A 15,788-nucleotide genomic window follows, 5' to 3' on the forward strand; every position below is an offset into this window, starting at 1 on the left:
AACATCTAATGTGTTAAAGTTTGAGCAGTTTACTTATCAATTTATACGTGCCAACATTTGGCAATTGGCATTAGTTTCAAATATACATACATCTAATACATATACAAGCACACTCACAACCACTAAGCTGTATGAAGTATACTCAAAATTACGTGTACGAATTTATGGTAGTAACCTCCATTCCAGTTGCTTTTATTCCATATCCCCCTTGGCATATAACATTGGCTTTGATCAGAAATTACGAGTTGATTGCCATGTCGAAGTTTTGACCACCCACTGTGGTTTAAAAGCCACAATAAAGATGTTCCAAAAGTGTATTCATATTGGAGCCGCTGGTAGCCTTAAAGACGGGGAGTTGGAGGGTGAGCAAGACTGTAATAGCAATGTGAAGTGGTTCGTCGTTTGGGACGTTTTAGTTTCAGATATTCATAGTCAGGTCTGAGTGCGTGTATGAAAATTTGTTGGCATTTCAGTTGATGGAAAGTTTTTCCACATTAAAATGAATACAACGTATTTGCACTGAAACAAATTTGAAATGAAGAGACTTTGTAGTGAGGGATTTTCCAGTGCGAAATTTTTTTCGAACAATTTTCAGCTGTTCGTAAAATTTGGAACTAAATATTTGAAGTATTTCGTACATATTTATATGTATTACTCATATGTTATATGCACCAAACGATTGATTGGTAGTGGAAGGAAGAAGAGAATGTTAGTTAATAACTAACAAGTGGCACGCTAATATACATACATACATACGTTTTGTGATAAGTGAATACGAAGCAAAAATTTGGTATTGTATTTATGCATAATTATGGGGTATACAACTTTCGTCTAAAGTAAGTTTTTGATGAAACATACCATTGTCAAAAATATACTGAAATGTTGACCCTTGACTTTTGACTTGAGTGTCTTTCATAGCACACATTGTACCGATGGGGTCATTTCACACTATATGTATTTCTAATCTAAGGTCTTCACAAAAATTTGGATTTCTGTCTTTTTTCATCTTATATGGCTATTATTTCTAAGGTTAATTGGACCGAACTTGCGTACAGTTAAAATCTTCAAAAGGTTTACAGCTTAGTTTTAATTAAGTTTTGGTGAGGTGTTTTTCCACATTTATACATGAGGCTATCAGTGCAGGAGTCGTTTAACCCCCAAAATTTGATTAGTGCGGATCTCTTTGTATCATATGCGATGTTACCTGTACACGTACGAAATATGATAAATGCAAAGGTGGTGAAAACCACATTCATTTCTAATTATCAGCTTAATGTAAACAAAAAAGTACACAACTATTGTAGATTTTGTAGAAATTTTTATAAATAAAAGCAAAACTAAACAAAATAAATTATCTTAAATTCCTTGAGTAAAAACTAAAGGCAATATTTTCCATTCAAACGTGATTTCCATAGTAATTTATTTTAAACTTCACTAAAGTGCCCGAAATGACAGGGTTTAACTGTAGTTAACTTTAACTCGCACAGAAAAATAGGTCGCAAACAGCCTTGAATCCTATTTCGATTCCAATCGAATATTTTCCGAATCTCTGAAGGACATCCCTGCAAAAAATATGAAAGTCAACCACGCAATTTGACTTCCTCGGAACTGGTGCTAATCGGATGCATAGCGGGATGATATCGTCAATGCCTTTGCAAAACCATTTGCCGACGAATTGCAAAACCACCCAAATGTCACTGTGGAAAAATTTAGAAAGGGTCTAAAATAGGTTTTTCTGCTCTCCTGTAAAATTCAACGTTTTTCGATACACGGTTTTTTCTATATCGCTAACTTAATTCGCAGAAGTCCCGGTTTTACAAAAGAAGCAAAAACAATTTTATTTCAACATTCACTACATGCAGGAATGGCTTTCTAACAGTCGCATAACTTCGTTATTATCGGTTCTATCTATATACTGGAGGTGTATTTTAATATATCACACCAAAACCTTAAAAAAAAAGTTTCGAAAATTCTGCTGGTTAGGGCCTTTATGAATTAAGCTAACGATATTTACATTATCAAAGGCTCCGATGATTTTAGAATCTCCTACGACATTTCATTTCCTATGAATATTATGTGCCAGCTGGAAGAACTTAGAAATTGTGATGTATTTTAATGAGAAAGTTCGGAACTAGTGCGATTCGCTGCAGGAATGGTAGTCAAAAAACCAATTTTATATTTCTTTAAAACTTCCATTTTATTAATCATTTCGAAACTTCTCGAATCCAATATAACCAGCAACGGATCAAATAAGATCTTGAGTAAGCAAGGAAAACCAATGTGATCTCTTGAGCTGCAATCATAAATTTCCGAACATGTTAATGGAAAGATTTTCATTGTTTTAGTGTGTCACAACTTTCTTATAAAAAAAATTATAAATATATACGGATCTCCTCCGTCTACCACCCACACATGTCTAAGCCAAGCTATGTGTGCCAATTTTTTCCCCCCAAATTTAACGTAAAACGTGCAAACCTATGTGTAACATAAAACTATCTCTACAACTATAAAAGGGAAAAGTGAGGGTAAAAAGACAACAAAACAAAAAACCAACGAGTTACCTAAAACAGCACACGGAAACCACAAAAAACTAAAACTTGATAACGAATAATAAATGTTGTGTGTGATTATAAATTGATACTTCACTACAGGTGGGGGTCAACATTGCAATTGCAAAAAGACCAACAACAAGAGCTGCAATAAAAACAAGAATAAGAACACGAAAAAAAAACTATAAGTGGACAGTGAAGATTGCAACCACATTGTAAATGCCAAACCTCCATGGATACGGTCAACTGTAAATTTGTAGTGTTTGTTTGTTGTTGTTTCATTGAAAATATACCACCATACGAATATGTATATAAACAAATGCCAAAAACATACAACACATGAATACAGATTTAATTCTCAGAAACATACAATGAGTTGTAGTTTCCATTTAGCAAAGCCACTAACAGCCAATGGCAATGTTTTTGGATTTCATTACATTTGTGTGTGTAACCTGAACAAATATACTCTGTATGTGTATGTTTATAGAAGGTGAGCTGTATTGGGAAACGTAACATTTGGAAAGTTTTTAATAGCAACTAAATATAAATAATTTACTATGTAAGCATGGGTGCAAAAAAAGTTGATAAGAAATAGTGATGAGCACATTGGTTTCACGTTTTCGATCTTGTTTTTTATTTCTCTACCTCGAATATTTCTCTGAAATCGAAGCAAAAGTATTCATATTGCATCAGTTCCAAAATGCAGCGACAATGCAATTTTAAGTATAAATAAATTTGTAAGTTTCATAGCTACGTCTTTTCTTATTTAAGTTTTTTTGGTTACAGCATAGAGTAGTTAAAGTTAAATAAGGCGGAAGTTTTTACAAGAAACACCGTTTATAATACAAATCAAATATTTATAATAAAAAGATACCCCTACAAATTTTTTGTTATTTTATGTGGTATGAAGGTAGTTTTTTTAGCGAAAATACACCGACATTGCAGATACTGTTAGGAGTATGTATAAAACACGTACGTTTCGAAAATTTGTAGGAAATAATTAAAAGTATCACACCACAACGCCAGTTGACCACAGTCTACACACTTCACATGTATCTGTGGTTGATGTTACATGTGTTTGCACACTTGAGTTAGTTGCAACCAGTTGCCGAAGAGTGGAAAAAGGACATCAACGTTATCATTAAGAGCCGAGGCGATTTTGGCTGTTCCTAACAAGTCACGCCAGTTGTCCCAGCTGCACAATAACTGACGCCAACCGGGGGATGAGATCAAATCTTCCTATATCTGTCCCTCCCAACACAGTGGAGGTCTGCTTTCAAGTGCGAGTGCCCAAAAGAATACTTTTATTTCCCGGAGCGCCTACAAAAATGCGCATAACATGATCTAGTATGCGGAGCTGAATTTGCATCATTCGGCAATGGCGTGGCCACCAAGACTGAAATGCGTCGATTCTTTATTTGATCACAGCAAGTACTTTGTCTTATGCCTCATCACATCTAGACCAACTTAGCTTAGTTACACAAAATAATATCAACGAACATGTAGGTAGTAAGATTGTGACTCTAATTTAGGCAGCTGTTAATCATTTCGAATTTATAGGCGTTTCCACGATCCATGGTAAAGCAAGAATTTAACTGGTGAACATCAATCTTTCAGATAGCTTCATTTGGCATTGTTGCTTTCATTCACACGGGTGGCTAGCCCAAAGTTAAATTAATGAATAATTTGTACGACGAATCCTCAAATACAAATCCGAACACCAACAAATCTTTCAACACGTTTGTCTTGCACCTACCTGACAATCGGTACCTATCCCACATATCTTGTCTCCATCGATTGAATATGAACACACATGGAGGTAACGAGAATTTTGATAACTTGTAGGTAAGTGGCTAACTGAAGACAGTGAAAACGACTCTTAATCCAGTAGGATCCAAACAATTAAACAGGGATTGTGGGTTTAAATGTATTTAAGTATTTTACCTGCTATTCATTTGCAAATGGCTAACAAAAGATTGTGACTCTAATTTATATATTTATTAGTTGTTATTAACAGCGACTTGATTAACTCGCTGCTGGGGGCTAATTGTGCTAGTACATCATGTTCAAATACATACATATGATTGCATAGCTGTGCTGGTTGGTCGGTATACCCAGAACACGTTCGTTGGTAAGAGATTTGGTTTGCTCCTGGTACAGCAACCACATGTGAAAATGTGTGTGCATATGGGTGTTTCATTAATATGTATTAGTTAAAACTTTAGCAATCAACTTTTGCTTAGTACTTTAACGATTCTTTTATTTATTTTTTATTTACTCCATTATAACTCATTGAGGAAAAGCCAAACATAGCAAAAATTCGAAATAAATAAAAATAAAATAGCAAAAGCTATAAAAAATTTGGTTGTTTTAAGGAGCTAAAAAAGTTGTACATCGTGTGTTTGTTGAAAACAACCACCGCTGATTGGACGTAAACTTTTATTTGCTTATTTATTACTTTATCATTCCATTTTATTTGATCATTTGTTTCTTAGTTAGCTATATATCACTCCATATTTTTATAACAAGCATGTTTTAAGTTGTGAAGCCATGATTTGTTTTTCGCTATTGATTTCATATTACAGTATATTTTTTCGATTTTTTAAGGGCATGACCTCTAACTCGCTCTCAATTTCTTAGCAGGTTTTAACCGTAGTGGAGTTTTTGTAGTGCATCGGACTTATCTTAACTACATATTTCATGCATATTTCATGACATTGCCAATGCGGTAGGCACAAGCGGTAACAGCCAAGGTCGAGATTGGTCGAAAATTGGTTACTACCAGCACCACGTTTTCGTATTTACAACTAATATCGGACAAACTTAAGTTTCTTTTGCTTTTTACTTGCAACGTAGAACAATAGCTCAATTGGTCATTCCAGCAACTGAATGTTTTAATAATAGACTTCAAAATAAAAGCCAAAAAAAGTAGCAAAAAAGTTTTGAAAACCCAATTGGGACTTAATAAAAATGTTCTGCGAAATTGTCAGATATCAATTGAAATGGAATTTTGCACCTTTCAATATGGTGCCTATAGTGAACACATAAATTAGAAACAAAAAAAAAAATATCAACAAAGATATCATTCGAGGTAGTCCCGACTATACAAAATAAATACACATACAAAAAAGTTGATAATGAAATAAAAGCGAATGTGCACCAAAGTGACAGTCAGCGGGACAAGAGGGTGGGGCTGGCGTAGGCCGAATATAAATACCAACTCGCAATTCACGTCATAGCTGATATCAGGGATGTGCGAATGAAAAATGTGATCGGTTCGTTTCGGTGTTGGAAGACAACTTGGGCCACTTCATTTTACATTTTACCTGGGTTGTTATTTCATAAGTTTAATACATCAATATTATTCGGAAGCCGCTTTATTTTATTGGACAATTTGACTTCATCTTTCAACCTTTCTATTATTCTCTATTTCTTTTAAAATTTTATTAATTTCCTCATCAGTACTGAATTTTGGCGAGATTGATAGTGCCAAATAATAAACAATCAAACTAAAAAATTATGAACTTATCGATAGAAAATACAAACATTGAGTGAACCATTGTAATGCTGATAAAATATTTGTGGACGATAGCGGTTCGGTTAATGGTTATTTAACAGAACATGACGGTCTTCCGGTTCAGAACCGGTTCACGTCCCTGGTTGATATTGCATGTTTTCTATTGAAAAATGCACAGAGGCGAACGTGAGCTACAATAAATTTTGCGAATGCAACATGAAATTCCATAAAACAATGAAAAATATACTCTTGGTTGGGTACAATACAATTACATTTAAAAACTAAATCCTTTGTTTACGAATGTGGCTACAAGTGAAAGTTTTATCATTAATGATTCTACTTTTTTAACGATAAAAACCAAGTGCTTTGAAACAGTTTTGCCTTCTTCAAAAGTTTTACAGCACTCGGTTGCTATATAGACGAGAAAATTTAAAATAAATCTTCCAGCCTCTATTTTCAAAGGAAAAAAAAAAAACAAAAAATTCAGAAACCCCTAAAAAAACGTTCGAAATACTCATAAAATGTTCTTGCAAATGTATTAATTTTTTTTTGTTAAATTGTCTGAAGTAGAAAAAATACGAATATAATAATTGACCAAGTTTGATAAAAGCTGCCACTGCAATTTTGGTGTTTGCTGCTGTATGTGTGGGGGTTTGCAAGTTTGCAACTCAATGGAAAGTTTCTTACGCCCAAAAAATCTAATTATCCACCACTTGCCAGAATCTTCCTCCTTATTAAAATTTATAGCTCAATAGTAAGTCTCCCAAAAATGTATCGTAAGATGCCATCCTATCCGTATGTTTCTATCTCAATGAGAAGTTACTTGAAAATCAATCGCATGTATTCGTATTTTTGGATTTTCCTAAAGTAGCTCACTGGAAAGTTATTTAAAACTCGATCTCAAAATTTCCAAATTTAGACTAGTTTTTAAAATATCACGATCCCTGCACCACCTAGCGGAAAATCTTGGGGATTGTTATGGTTGTTGATAGTCCTTTGCCGGATATACTTAGATACGATACGATTCCCAAGGCAGTCGGTTCTATGTACCGGGGCGACTCGGGATTTTTCCCGACCAAGGACGGTCATTTCAGTGTAACCCCATTTAATTTGTTGTGTCTCTCCCACAAATTGTCATACTCACAGCAGCTCCTTGCAGCGGGACTACTCCATATTTTCTTGCTCCGGGAAGGTATCGAATCCAATCCGGGTCCGTCTCCTGACCCCGGTCCTGAGAAATGGTTTTGCTGCGTCTGCCGGAAAAGAATCATTTTAGGAGAGTCATACTCTTGTCAGTGTGTCTCGTGTAAGGGATGGTTGCATCGGACAGGTTGTTCTGGGCTAGATCCCAAAAGCAGACGTCCACGTAACTTCTGTAAATCTTTTGTGGCTCCTTGCTGTTCACGCCCAAGGGTGCCGCGTAGTCTACGCCTTAGTGCGCCCCAACTACCGTCCAGCAGACCGCTGCTCAGCAAGCCACAACAAGTACCCGCTGCTGCTCGCGCCCCACGGCGCCTCCAACTCATACGGCTGCTCCCACTCACACCTACAATCTCCGTAGTAGAGTGGGAAGCAATGCCGAGCAGCTGCTCCTGCCCCCGTCTTCTCTCCCCCTCTTTTCCGACAGTAATCGTGTAGGTCAGGGAAACAGACTCTTAATCCCTACCTCCTTTTGCACCGTTTGCCAGCACAGAATATATATGTTTCCGACATCCGCCCAATGCAGCTCCTGCTTTGGACGGTGTCAATTTCCTAGATGTTCTGGCCTCCGCGACGGCAACTCCCCGACGGGTTTTCGTTGCGCCATGTTGCCAGGCCGCATACCCAAATACACCGGGTACCCCAATTCTTACCCAAGGACGTCCAGTCCCAGGACCACAACAGCAGTTGCGTCCTAGCCTTTCACAACCCAGATGTAGTCACCCGTCACTTACTCCCAGAATGACGGCGTCCCCCGTTGCACTTCGGTTACAATTCTGCAGTTAAACTGTAATGGATTAACTGGGAAGATCACGGAGATAGTCGATTTCATGAAGCGGCACAACATCCACATTGCTGCGATTCAAGAGACTAAACTCACAGCAAGATCTGCTCTGCAGACCTGTTCTGGGTATAATGTCAACAGAAAAGATTGCGAGAGTGGAAATGGAGGCGGCCTCGCGTTATCATACACCACTCTGTGCAATATCATATATTTGATCCCGACATCGGCCGCAAGGACAGTGTCTTAGAATGTCAAGGCTTATCTGTCCGGTCAGGCGATGCAAACCTAGAAATCATCAACATCTACATCCCTCCTGCAACCTGTTGCCCCACTGGATACCGCCCTAATATCAGCGCCTTACTACTCGCAATATCTTAGGCGATTTCAATGCCCATCACGATCTATGGCATTCAAACAGTAGGGATGAGATGTTGGCGGACCAAATAGAAGAAACGGCGTTCTGCAAAATAAACGGAGACGCCCCCACACGTATGGTAGGAAGCTGCCACAGTTCGCGGATATATCAATCGTTAGCGCAGGACTCGTAAACTGCGTCAACTTGCAGCCGATGGTAACATTGGCATCTGACCACCTGCCTATACTTACTTATTTCGCTCGAGCTTACCGCCGACTTCATCGTCACAGAAAAACGCACTTTCATAAACTTCAAAAAAGGAAAGTGGGATGAATACAAATCCTTTACAGACAACCGGTTTGCTGCCATCCCTATCCCGACTTATGCTCGCCAAGGGGAGCGTGCTTTCCGCAAGGTCATTGAATCCGCCTCGGCTCGCTTCATTCACGCCGGTAGAATTTCCGAAATTCGGTCTCACTTTCCGGCGGAGGCCGCAAATTTTGGGAGAGAACGTGACCTTATAAGACAGCTCGATCCCGGCGAACCCCAAATAAGGGATATAAACCAACGCATCAGATTGCTTGTGAATGAACACAAGCGGGCGAAATGGGAGGAGCACCTAAGTGGTTGTAACCTCTCTGCCGGACTTTGGTTTGGTAAATTCAGCGCGTCTCCAATTACCATCACCGCCAAAGAGGTTGAGGACGCCATTGTTCATGCTAAGCCATCCAAAGCAGTGGGCCCAGACGGCATAGCCATGCCGATGCTTAAAATCCTAGGAAAAGAGGGTTTCAAATATTTAGCACATGTCTTCAACCTGTCTCTGTCCACCTTTGTCATCCCCGAAAAATGGAAAATGGCCAAGGTGGCCCCGCTACTAAAGCCTAGGAAACCAGCTAACATAGGAGAGTCATATCACCCGATATCTCTCCTACCGCCAGTAGCCAAGACGCTTGAAGCCATTTTGCTCCCCTACTTCAAAGCAAATTTGCAGCTAGACTGTCAACAGCATGGCTTTAGAAAACTCCATAGCACCACCACCGAGCTAAATGCCATTAGCACCCAGATAAATTGCGGTTTAAATCAAAACCCCCACCATAGAACAGTACTCGTTGCGCTAGACCTATCAAAAGCTTTTGATACGGTCAACCATGGCACGTTACTGCAGGAACTGGAAGGGTCTACCCTGCCCCCATGTCTTAAAAGGTGGACCGCAAATTATCTGGGTGTTCAGCAGGCATCGGTGCAAATTAGAAACGAAACATCAAAACCAAGAAGAATTAAAGAAGGAGTGCCACAGGGTGGTGTCCTATCCCCACTTTTGTTTAACTGCTACATATCAAAGCTACCTTCGCCACCAGAAGGAGTTACTATCGTTTCCTACGCCGATGACTGCACAATAATGGCCACAGGCCTAGGCCCACAGATCAATGAGCTTTGTAACAGAATAAACGGCTACCCCCCTGATCTCTCCAGTTTTTTCGCCTCGCGAAACCTGGCATTATCACCGACTAAATCCTCCGCGGCCTTATTTACAACATGGACGTTCCAAATGTCGACCATTTTGAACATCCACGTCGATGGCACTACGCTACCGACTGTCCTACACTTCAAAATCTTGGGTGTGACGTTTGATCAGGATGTAGATTTTGGTGAGCATGCTGCCGCTATTATACCTAAAATCCAGAGCCGTAATAAAATCCTCAAATCTCTAGCTGGCAGTACTTGGGGAAAAGATAAAAAAACGCTCATTACCACTTACAAAGCAATTGGCCAGCCGATTGCATGCTACGCGTCCCCGATATGGTCGCCAAGCCTAAAGACCACTCACTTTAAGAAGTTACAGGCCTGCAAAAATACTGCCCTCAGAACCGCCACGGGTTGTATTCTTATGTTCCCAGAACACCATCTACATAATGAGGAGAGAATACTCCCTATCAGGAAAGGAAAGGAGATGCTAACCAAACTGTTACTGTTGAATACACAGAAACCTGGGCATCCCAACAGACATATGATTGATGAGCCAACACCGCCCAGGGTCTTAAGGAGTCATCTCCGTAAGCATTATAAGGAACTACGGCACCTGAGAACTCAGCCGTATGAAGCCAAAAAACACCAGCAGGTGCTCAGCGAACTCCACAAACAGGCGTCGGACCTTTATACCAGGAATTGCCCGGTGAATCCAGTATTCAAAGAACTACGGCACCTGAGAAATCAGCCGGTTGAAGCGAAAAAACACCAGCAGGTGCTCAGTTAACTCCACAAACAGGCGTCGGACCTTTATGCCAGGAATTGCCCGGTGAATCCAGTATCCAAAGAACAGTACCCAAAATTGGCGGAAAAGGAACGCATACTCCCCAGGGAAACGCGAGTCACTTTAGCTCAACTTCGATCTGGATACTGTAACAGGTCAAACTCTTACCTATCCAGAATCAACCCCGACATACAAAATGTATGCCCGCTTGCAATTTGTCCGCACATGGCACCATCTCTTTAGTTGTAATGTGGAACCAACGCCTCTAACACCCCTCTCATTATGGTCCACCCCTGTTGAAACTTCAAGCTTCCTTGGACTCCCGTTAGAGGACATTGATGACAATTTGTGATTGGTCGCACCTATTGGATGGGGCGAAGCACTGCTACAATAACAACAATAACATACGCTTCGGTAAGAAGCACCATAAGCTATCAGTCCTTCCAGCATGTGGACCTAAGGATTCATCAATATTGTTTATGTCGAAATTGTTGTCCTGAAATAATGGCATGATTAATTTTTAAAAGTTTGCACGTTACGATATATTTTGACATTTACTGGTAGCTTTTTGTATAACTCAGAAGAGTCCATAGAAAAATTGATCCGAATGTCTTGAATTTAATGACAAACACATAGAAGAGAACCAACTTCTAGGACTAAAAACAAATATGTAGCAATTTATTGATTTTGGTCAAATGGGCGAACTATTGTTAAAACCCTCGTATACAAGTATGTAAGTATTATATATTTTCCATTTTTCCATCACCACTATTATGCGCTCCTGAAGCATTTTTTTTATCCACATCAGAAACTTTAATACTTGTGTAGAAGTATAGCGAGAATGTTGCGTTTGCTGCCTGGCTTTGAAACCGAAATCCAACACTGCGTATGAGTAACACGAATCGAATGAGGCAATACACGGGTAGCCATAAAAAGAAGAGTGAATTTAAACAAGTAAGGAAGGCTAAGTTCGGGTGTAACCGAACATAACATACTCAGTTGAGAGCTATGGAGACAAAATAAGGAAAATCAATCTGGGGTAACCCTGGAATGTGGTTGTATAACATGTGTATCAAATGAAAGGTATTAAAGAGTATTTTAAGAGAGAATAGGCCATAGTTCTATGGATGAACGCCATTTAGGGATATCGCCATAAAGGTAGACCAGGGCTGACTCTAGAATTTGTTTGTACGATATGGGTATCAAATGAAAGGTGTTACTGAGCATTTTAAGAGGGAGTGGGCCTTAGGTCTATCGGTGGACGCCTTTTCGAGATGTCCCCATTAAGGTGGACCAGGGGTGATTCTATAATGTGTTTGTACGATATGGGTATCAAATGAAAGCTGTTAATGAGTATTTTGAAAAGGAGTGATCCTTAGTTCCATAGGTGGACGCCGTTTCGAGATATCGCCATAAAGGTGGACCAGGGGTGTCTCTAGAATGTGTTTGTACGATATGGGAATCAAATGAAAGGTGTTACTGAGCATTTTAAGAGGGAGTGGGCATTAGGTCTATAGGTGGACGCCTTTTCTAGATATCGCCATTAGGGTGGGCCAGGGGTGACTCTAGAATGTTTGTACGGTATGGGTATCAAACGAAAGGTGTTACTGAGCATTTTAAGAGGGAGTGGGCATGAGGTCTATAGGTGGACGCCTTTTCGAGATATCGTCATTAGGGTGGGCCAGGGGTGACTCTAGAATGTGTTTGTACGATATGTGCATCAAACGAAAGGTGTTACTGAGCATTTTAAGAGGGAGTGGGCATTAGGTCTATAGGTGGACGCCCTTTCGAGATATCGCCATTAGGGTGGGCCAGGGGTGACTCTAGAATGTTTGTACGATATGGGTATCAAACGAAAGGTGTTACTGAGCATTTTAAGAGGGAGTGGGCATTAGGTCTATAGGTGGACGCCTTTTCGAGATATCGCCATTAGGGTGGGCCAGGGGTGACTCTAGAATGCGTTTGTACGATATGGGTATCAAATGAAAGGTGGTAAGGAGTATTTTAAAAGGGAGTAATCCTTAGTTCTATAGGTGGACGCCTTTTCGAGATATCGCCATAAAGGTGGACCAAGGGTGACTCTAGAATGTTTGTACGATATGGGTATCAAACGAAAGGTGTTACTGAGCATTTTAAGAGGGAGTGGGCATTAGGTCTATAGGTGGATGCCTTTTCGAGATATCGCCATTAGGGTGGGCCAGGGTGACTCTAGAATGTGTTTGTACGATATGGGTATCAAATGAAAGGTGGTAATGAGTATTTTAAAAGGGAGTAATCCTTAGTTCTATAGGTGGACGCCTTTTCGAGATATCGCCATAAAGCTGGACCAAGGGTGACTCTAGAATGTTTGTACGGTATGGGTATCAAACGAAAGGTGTTACTGAGCATTTTAAGAGGGAGTGGGCATTAGGTCTATAGGTGGACGCCTTTTCGAGATATCGCCATTAGGGTGGGCCAGGGTGACTCTAGAATGTGTTTGTACGATATGGGTATCAAATGAAAGGTCGTAATGAGTATTTTAAAAGGGAGTAATCCTTAGTTCTATAGGTGGACGCCTTTTCGAGATATCGCCATTAGGGTGGGCCAGGTGTGACTCTAGAATGTTTGTACGATATGGGTATCAAACGAAAGGTGTTACTGAGCATTTTAAGAGGGAGTGGGCATTAGGTCTATAGGTGGACGCCTTTTCGAGATATCGCCATTAGGGTGGGACAGGGGTGACTCTAGAATGTTTGTATGATATGGGTATCAAACGAAAGGTGTTACTGAGCATTTTAAGAGGGAGTGTACATTAGGTCTATAGGTGGACGCCTTTTCGAGACATCGCCATTAGGGTGGGCCAGGGGTGACTTTAGAATGTTTGTACGATATGGGTATCAAACGAAAGGTGTTACTGAGCATTTTAAGAGGGAGTGGACATTAGGTCTATAGGTGGACGCCTTTTCGAGATATCGCCATTAGGGTGGGCCAGGGTGACTCTAGAATGTGTTTGTATGATATGGGTATCAAATGAAAGCTGTTACTGAGCATTTTAAGAGGGAGTGGGCATTAGGTCTATAGGTGGACGCCTTTTCGAGATATCGCCATTAGGGTGGGCCAGGGATGACTCTAGAATGTGTTTGTACGATATGGGTATCAAATGAAAGGTGGTAAGGAGTATTTTAAAAAGAAGTGATCCTTAGTTCCATAGGTGGACGCCTTTTCGAGATATCGCCATTAGGGTGGGCCAGGGTGACTCTAGAATGTGTTTGTACGATATGGGTATCAAATGAAAGGTGGTAATGAGTATTTTAAAAGGGAGTAATCCTTAGTTCTATAGGTGGACGCCTTTTCGAGATATCGCCATTAGGGTGGGCCAGGTGTGACTCTAGAATGTTTGTACGATATGGGTATCAAACGAAAGGTGTTACTGAGCATTTTAAGAGGGAGTGGGCATTAGGTCTATAGTTGGACGCCTTTTCGAGATATCGCCATTAGGGTGGGACAGGGGTGACTCTAGAATGTTTGTATGATATGGGTATCAAACGAAAGGTGTTACTGAGCATTTTAAGAGGGAGTGTACATTAGGTCTATAGGTGGACGCCTTTTCGAGACATCGCCATTAGGGTGGGACAGGGGTGACTCTGGTATGTTTTTGTACGATATGGATATCAAATTAAAGGTATTAATGAGGGTTTTAAAAGCGAGTGGCCCTTAGATGTATATGTGAAGGCGTTCTCGTGATATCCACCAAAATGTGGACCAGGTGATCCAGAAAATCATCTGTCGGGTACTGCTAATTTATTTATATATGCAATACCACTAACAGTATTCCTGCCAAGATTCCAAGGGCTGTTGATTTCGCCTTGTAGAACTTTTTCATTTTCTTCTCCTTAATATGGTAGGTGTCACACCCATTTTACAAAGATTTTTCCAAAGTTATATTTTGCGTCAACAAACTAATCCAGTTACCATGTTTCATCCCTTTTTTCGTATTTGGTATAGAATTATGGCATTTTTTTCATTTTTCGTAATTTTCGATATCGATAAAGTGGGCGTGGTTATGGTCAGATTTCGCCCATTTTTTATACCAAGAAAAAGTGAGCTCAGGTAAGTACGTGGGCTAAGTTTAGTAAAGATATATCGGATTTTGCTCCAGTTATTGTGTTAATGGCCGAGCGGAAGGACAGACGGTGGACTGTGTATAAAAACTGGGCGTGGCTTCCATCGATTTCGCCCATTTTCACAGAGAACAGTTACCGTCATAGAATCTATGCTCCTACCAAATTTGGGAAGGATTGGTAAATTTTTGTTCGACTTATGGCAATAAAAGTATTCTAGACAAACTAAATGAAAATGGGCGGAGCCACGCCCATTTTGAAATTTTCTTTTATTTTTGTATTTTGTTGCATCATATCATTACTGGAGTTGAATTTTGACTTAATTTACTTATATACAGTAAAGATATTAAATTTTTTGTTAAAATTTGAATTTAAAAAATTTTTTTTTTAAAAAGTGGGCGTGTTCTTAATCCAATTTTGCTAATTTTTATTTAGCACATATAGAGTAATAGTAGTAACGTTCCTGCCAAATTTTATCATGATATCTTCAACGACTGCCAAATTACAGCTTGCAAAACTTTTAAATTACCTTCTTGTAAAAGTGGGCGGGGCCACGCCCATTGTCCAAAATCTTACTAATTTTCTATTCTGCGTCATAACGTCAACCTATCTACCAAGTTTCGTCGCTTTATCTGTCTTTTGTAATGAGTTATCGCACTTTTTCGGTTTTTCGAAATTTTCGATATCGAAAAAGTGGGCGTGGTTATAGTCCGATATCGTTCATTTTAAATAGCGATCTGAGATGAGTGCTCAGGAACCTACATACCAAATTTCATCAAGATAACTCAAAATTTACTTAAGTTATCGTGTTAACGGACGGACGGACGGACGGACGGACGGACGGACGGACGGACGGACGGACGGACATGGCTCAATCAAATTTTTTTTCGATCCTGATTATTTTGATATATGGAAGTCTATATCTATCTCGATTCCTTTATATATGTACAACCAACCGTTATCCAATCAAACTTAATATACTCTGTGAGCTCTGCTCAACTGAGTATAAAAAGAACATTGGGGAAAATG

General features: G+C 39.7%; 1 protein-coding gene across 1 annotated transcript in view; it reads right to left on the minus strand.

The window, feature by feature from the left end:
• The window catches only part of LOC137239092 (uncharacterized), a 190,006-nt gene that overhangs the window by 55,510 nt on the left and 118,708 nt on the right, over positions 1–15,788 (minus strand). The gene's annotated exons all lie outside the window — the stretch shown is intronic.

This window comes from Eurosta solidaginis, chromosome 2, assembly GCF_040869045.1.
Source record: "Eurosta solidaginis isolate ZX-2024a chromosome 2, ASM4086904v1, whole genome shotgun sequence".
In the NCBI taxonomy this organism is placed as follows: domain Eukaryota; kingdom Metazoa; phylum Arthropoda; class Insecta; order Diptera; family Tephritidae; genus Eurosta; species Eurosta solidaginis.